Raw genomic sequence first — 7,401 nt, 5'->3', positions numbered from 1 at the left:
GGGAGGGTCACCCACATGCTAAGCTAAGAACCTAAGAAGCGGCAGCCTTCACTGTTCCCTGCCCCCCCACAGGGTCCCTGCAGCCCGCTGGCCGTCATGCTTCTGTGAACATTATCATCTGAGGGAGCCACACGGCCATTCCCTACACTCCCTAGCTCTTCTTCTCCTTTCCTCACATCATTCAGTTACAATGCAGTTCGCTCAGAGGTGTAATGAGCCCCAATGAACTATAACGTCGACACTGATGGTGATTTGAATAAATACACAGCGAATTGCAGGAATACGGACACTCCCCGGGTTAAGATGGGCCGTGTTGCAATATTTCGACTTTGCGATGGTATTCCAATTCCATTATATTTTTCAGTTTTGGTGCGTTATTGAGTAAATTATATGAGATATTCAGCTATTTTATAATAAAATAGGCTTTATGTTTTATGCTAATGATTTTGCCCATCTGTAGGCTGATGTAAGTGTTCTAAGTATGTTTAAGGTAGGCTAGGCTAGGCTATGATGTTTGTTAGGTTATGTGTACTGTATTAAAATGCATTTTTGCCTTACAACATTTTTGCCTTACAATAGGTTAATCGTAACATAACCCCATCGTAACCTGGGGAACGTCTGTATTGCTATGACATGTGGGTATGTGTGCACGAGTGATTTTCACTTTGAGAACAATTCTCAAAAGTATGAAACCGTAAAGGAACCTGTCAAGGATGTACAGCTATTGGTCTTGTTTCCATTTGATGTACTTGAAGCTGGGAACTGAAGTTAAACTTGGGAATCTGTAAGCAATTCAACATAATTATGCTTTACTATAAGCTATGAATCTGCTGTCTACAGAAATGAAATTATTTTTCAGTGCAAGGGTGATAAGCACCATTCTTTCACATAAGCAATTGTTCATTATTAAAACTTAACAGGCCCAATGTATTATATGCCACTGAAAATAACAGCTCTCAATGATTAATGACATTTAAGGTTCTAAACATAATTGAATTAAAACTCTAAGCAGTCACAGTTTGCTAAATGCACTTAACATGAAGAATAATCCATTACAGTCTAACCTTATTCTTCCCAAGTTCATACAGATATTTCACATCATCTCTGTAGCCTGTTGTCAACCCACCTTCACGCTCACATGATTTAATACAGTAGCTTCTCTGTCTTTAGTTCCTGCGATTGGTAGGAACCAAATAGAACTTCAAAGAAAAAATCTGTAGACTGAGTAGATTTGGCCTCATGTGTTAGGAGATGAAGGACTCTCTCACTTCATCACAAGTAGCACTTCAAGGGTTTTCTTCAGATCAACCCCCCCCCCCCCCCCCCTCGCCCAGGGGGTGCCGTGCTGAGGGGCTAGTGCCCTTTGGAGAATGTGTGTATGTGGAACGTTGTGGATTCTGATAAACAGGGAAGAGTTCTGTTTGCAGCTTTGCTCTGGTGGAGCTGAAAATCAAAAACTAATCTTGTTAAAAATAAAATCATTTTGTGAAACATCTATACGACTTGGTTTCATTATCAATGTTTCTCTCAGGAAAGTGTTAGGAAAATTTAAAAAACATCTGTGATCAATAAATAAAACTGATCTTGGGAATGAAAAACTTTTAAGAACAGCTGCTCCACTCTGGATCCATGGGAAAATCAAGTATGTACATCCTCGACATGGTACCCTTGTAAACATACCTCAACCCTGACGTGCAGGCAAAGAATCATCTGGTAACCTCGTCAATGGTTTCTATTAATAAAGACCATCTATTCAGGTGTAGTGAGGTTTGTAATTAAATAAACTATCTGCTATCCCTCCATACCTCTCTTCCCTGCGGGAAGGGGCGATGTGCACGGGCGATGTGCACGGGCGATGTGCACTGGCGATGTGCACACTGATCTGATCAAGGGGGTGACCTCAGCAATAAGTAATTGACAACTGGAACCAAATTCCCTACATCCCATTCAAATGACGTAGATTCTGCTTGGGAATCAAGTGCCTGCAGGGTATATGAGACCTTTTCACACAAGAAAACCAAACTGACCGTCTGCAAGTATGTAAGATGTAACAGCAACAAAACAAACCACAACAAATATTAATGTGACCTAAGGTTGAGTAGCAGCTACATTGCGATACACGCAATCTGGATACTTTTGTGATTAAAGGAAATCCAGCAGTCGAAACCTAAAAAATGCAAAAAATAATGCACGGAAGGTTGTAAATAAATCTGTGTCAGTTTGGCATAAAAATGTATGTAATGTACAAAAAAGGCTAAGGGCAAATAACTCAGCAACATGACAGAGCATGTAAAAAAAAATCAGACTTGGAGACTGAGACAGTCGTGGTGCATATTTTTATATGCTCATCAAAACGTTCACAAGACCACTTGTGTCCGGTGGTTAGGCTGAATTTGGGGGTTGAGGGCCCCTGGGGGGGGTGGAGGCCCTGAGCTCCAGCATAAAATGCTGCTATAAGAACCAGAAAAAAAATTGGGGCCCCTAACATCTCGGGACCCTGGGCTACAGCCAAGCTTAGCCCGTGCAAGTCCGGCCTTGTCTCTAGCCCATTGTCACCTAGAAAGGTTCCTCTCCCAAGGGTAGAAATGCTGCTCCACAGGATGAGTGTAATCTAATGGCACGAGTAGGCCTAAATTATTCCAAGAACACAGTCATCAGAACTCTTCAGCATAGGAAATAAACACTCGAGCCTCATCCGACACAAAGGATGAGTCACCTGCTGGTCCTCTTCCTCCTTCTCAGTGCACCACTCCCTGTCCTTTGCACTATGTTACTTGGAAACAATGAAAAACAAATCGTTAGGTATGTTTCCAAGCTGTGTGCAAAATCAAAGCGGATTTTCTATAAGATGACAAAGTGAGATTGTGAATAGGTTGTATGTCCATTAGCGAGTAATCCATGTCGTGTATTTCATAAAGGAGCAGACTTTCCGCCAGTTAGTAGCTCCAGATTAGCTCGCAAGTGAAGATTTTCTTTGCAGTATATGAGGCGCTTCGTAACTTGGTTTCTCCATTAACAGTTTTTCAAATCTAGGACAATGGAAACACCCCTATTGACAGGATGAGGCACCGCTAGCCTTGGATAAATTATGTATTTTCATGCCAGCATAAGTTCGTTGTAAAGCAGAAAGTTGATCAAAGTTGAATCTCCTGCAAAATGCATCCCAAGTTATTGCTGTCAGTCCTAGCAGAATTATCCATAATAATGTCTCACTGTCCCTGCCTCACATCGCAATGCGCGACCCTAGAAATGCTGGAACGTTAATCTTGATCACTTGATCCAGATGTGACAGTGAACATAGCTTTGTGATAAGGGGAATGAGAGAGACCTGATTTAGGGACAGGAGTGGGGGGGGGGGGGTTAAACTACACCAGTGGGGAGGAACCAAAACAGGCACTGGGTCAGAACACGGCTGCAGCAGAGGTCTGGGTCAGGTACCAGGGTCTATACAGTAGGTGCCTCCCGTGGTCCCAGGAGAAAAGCAGAACTCGGTGTTCAAGGCTTGCCAGTAAGGCACAGGTTAAGTGAATCACACCCAGAATGTCCAGCCTGTTTCCTGCTTTCAAAGGGCATTGAATTAGATGGCATATATTTTTGTTCTAGAATATAAAAGCCAGTACCAAAAATAAACCTGATTCCTCCATTGTTTTCCTCCATTGCAGATGCTACGGCTGCTAATGTGCACTGAATCCTACAAGGCGGACCCCTTTTACCACGTTGAATTTTTCTCTTTTTTTCCCCGTCAGTCTTTGTTTCATACGCCTCAACCTTTCGCGAACTTCAAAGCCGAACGCGTAATTGGTGGAATAGGGGCAGTGGATATTTAGGGCGGCTTCCTCTTACCGTGTTTCTCTGATGGAGGAATTACGTAAGTCCCACATGGGGAGGAATTCAGGTCACATAGCAGGGCGCCTATGTGAGTGATTAGACGAGACACTCAAAAGAATTTCATATGGATACTTTCCAGCACTCAGGAGATGAAAAGATTAATCCGCCTCCGGATGTAGGGTCTGTCGGTCCACTGGTACACAAGTTTGTGTTTTTTCCCACTCAGTCATGCTCTATTCTATCCCAATTAGTGCATATCACCAAAAATAAGTGCTATTAAGAGGTAATCACAGAAATCTTTTGTTGGCATCCAAAGTAACTCCATCAATCAAAAAATGGCTGCACCTTCAGATCTTCTTGCATGCTGCACCTGGCAGCTTACCTTCTAGCAGAGAGATAGCTGGCTGTTCAGTACTGGTGCCATATATAACATTTCTAATGATAGCAATGATCAACTCCAAATGACTTTCAATCTGTATCTCTACCTCTGTGAAAAACATACCACCACTTTTAGGTAGATTTGTCCAAGTCTAAACCACAAAACCAAAAGTCTTGCATTGCTCCATCTAAGCAAGCTCCTGTTTTTATTTTATTGTCGTTATTATTCTCACAGACTGTTGCAGTGTAGCCATTCATTATGTAAGGCTGAACTCTATCTGACAGCAAAGTGCAGTTCTCAAATGCAAGAAAGAGACAGAGCAGAGCTCACACCGAAGCCGGCGACTGTCTCCCAGTGCCAGTTCCAAGTTGGATTAGTTATATCCCTGCAAACCAACCACAGATTAATTATAGTGAAAAATCACATATTTGAAAATTGTCACACGACTTGTCAGGTGACTGATTCAGGAAACGGCCTGATATTCAAGGGGAGAAGCTTATTTCAAAACGACAAGGTGCAAAGTCGACTTTGATCAAGAAGTGATGTAAGCAGCAGGCGTCCATTTTTGTGCTTCTCCAGAATGCACTGATGCAGCATTTCCCCCTCTCTGTAGTTAGCCAGCGCTGCAGCTTGCCAAATGAATATCCAAATAGTGCATATGCAGTCATGCATAAGACTGGGATTAAAACTGCATTGAAAAGATACTGTACTTAGAAGCTATTAAGCTATTGATCACGTTACGGTTTGTTAAGCGACACACCCTGTAAATGCATTAAAATTCAGAAGAACAAAGTTCGAAGGTATGGTTTTGCTTTTGCTGACTTTATTTTTCTTTTAATCACCGCTCCAAAGAACAATGACTCAATTGTCCATACTGAGAAAATAACACAATTTGTGATTGAAATGTAAATGTTTAAGAATTGTGGCTAATCATTGTTTGTTTAGTAAAATAACATATCAAAAGTATCAGTTCTTTTGTCAGATAAGACATCAATAACAGATTTTCGCTACTTTGTTTTTTCACTTGACTTGCTTGCCGTAGTGCATTACGAGGGGAGAGGGTCTTGTCTATTGTCAAGTTCATATACAGTATATTCAGGGAAAATCGTTCTTAAGACACAGTGGATGGTATGTGCCAACATTGTTGTTTTTTTTTGGAACATTCTACAGAATCATCTTAAAACAGCAGTTCTGATTCAGTTTAAGTCTGTATCTGAAGACAGTACCATGGTCCAAAGGGCTGTAGGAGTGAATCTATGTTTGGGATCATGACTTATTAACATGCCACCCTCAGCTTTGCCAAATAATGGAAAGAGTGGCCATGAAGACAATAACTCAATTCATTTCAGACATATAAAATACTTTTAAATATCCCGTAATATTTAATTTGCTCATGCGCCGAACTAACTCACCATACGAAGATGAAATTTCACTTTCATTTTGAGATGAAAATAATTTAATTTAGTTCATCGATATCATTCTAATTATCTTGGTATGTTAGATATAAATAAACATCAAAAAATGAAATCTCTAAATTATTTCAAGGTACATTTAAAGAAAACAGTAGTGATAGTTTAGTAAGATTTATTGACTTACACTTACACCATCAAGCATATATTACATTGGTTAAATGTTTCATATCCATTTAGCATCAAGATATTTTTTAATCATTTATAACTGCATGATGTCATAACGTTATGTGAATATAAGGTGAAGCAGGTGGTAGGAGACTACTCCAAGGCAAATAAATGTAGGCCAAGTCTTAACCCCATTTTATTAATTGTAATAATGAGCACAGGTATGTAATTAATGACAACTAGTTATAAGAAGACAATGTAGTAGATGTAGTAATAGAATCAATTACCGGTAACTTTGGTTTTTATTCTTTACACACTATATATATCTGTGTGTGTGTGTATATATATATCAATATATACATATATATATATATGTATATATATATATGCTGTAGTGGAGTGAGATGGGCAGATTATAAAGAACATTCAGGGGAAATCGAATGCTTTAGGTACAAAGGTAACAGGGAAGAGTTATGCAATAGTTTGCTATATAAGATAAAATAAAGGTCAGCCCCATACTGACACCTAGTGGATGATGGAGCACTTTGATTTGAAGGCTTCATCGCCGCATGCTTCCCGGAGCTGAGCAAATAGCCGGATGCGGTAAGATGAAGGCATTTCTGACGCTGAAGGAGCATGGATACTCCGGCAGATTCAGGGGGGGGGCAACGTTTGGCAGAGTCTGTCAAATTCGTAAATTTATACATAAAATTGGGCAGGGGTGCCCACGGTGACATTTTGTGAGGGCGCCCGGAATTCATAGGTACGCCCCTGCTTCTAACATACGAATCTATTCTGTCTTGCATAATTGTTTTAGCAGTATACATACAAGTGAGATTTTGCTTAAATTCTGTTTAATATATACGGTTTCTGAAGCACAATGTTAAGATATTTTATTGTGCAAGGGGTTGTACTACTGTATGATCCCCGTGGGTAAACTTTCTTCGCCTGCCTCATTTGGCTCTCTATGACACACAGAGACATACATAAGTGAGAGCGAGCTTGGCAGTTCTCACTCCACTACGTGAAGTTTATGATAATACTTTATTTATTAATACATTTCTTTTTCGACTGAAAATTTTTTCATTGGTAGGTTCTTGTTTAAACTTCTGTGTGATTTCTGTATTTTATTTTATTGTATTTTGTATGCCCATAACTACGTTATGTATCTTCTAAAAGGGTTAACTCATATTTAGGGTTCACTCTGCATTCACACCTGTCACAAATAACTTGGGATGATGGTGGAATTAGTCGCTTTTGCATTTTTCACAGATAAAAACAAAATATCCTTGTTCCTATAAGCAAGGTGAAAAATGACGTGTTTAGTACATCACAAATCACATAAAATCTTGCTGGCCAAGTATAGTCCAGATACAGTACAGCTGCTGTTGTAAATTATGGGTTTGGCAGGTTAGTCAGCTGTTTTTGATGTCGCTGTGGTCACCCCGGTCTCCCCAGTCCCTAAAATAAGACCTGTCACCTTAACTTGCCGTTCTGCCTGATTTGTGACAGATGCCGCTTTATTCCACGCAGAGGATTCGGATTCTAATCCAGGATGCCACGCTGAAATAAATTCTTGCCAACCATTGGCCATGCCAACGCATCCTTCACATAGCA

This window comes from Paramormyrops kingsleyae, chromosome 5, assembly GCF_048594095.1.
Source record: "Paramormyrops kingsleyae isolate MSU_618 chromosome 5, PKINGS_0.4, whole genome shotgun sequence".
Classification (NCBI taxonomy): domain Eukaryota; kingdom Metazoa; phylum Chordata; class Actinopteri; order Osteoglossiformes; family Mormyridae; genus Paramormyrops; species Paramormyrops kingsleyae.
The sequence above is the reverse complement of the archived record's forward strand: the minus strand, read 5'-3'. Positions refer to the sequence as shown.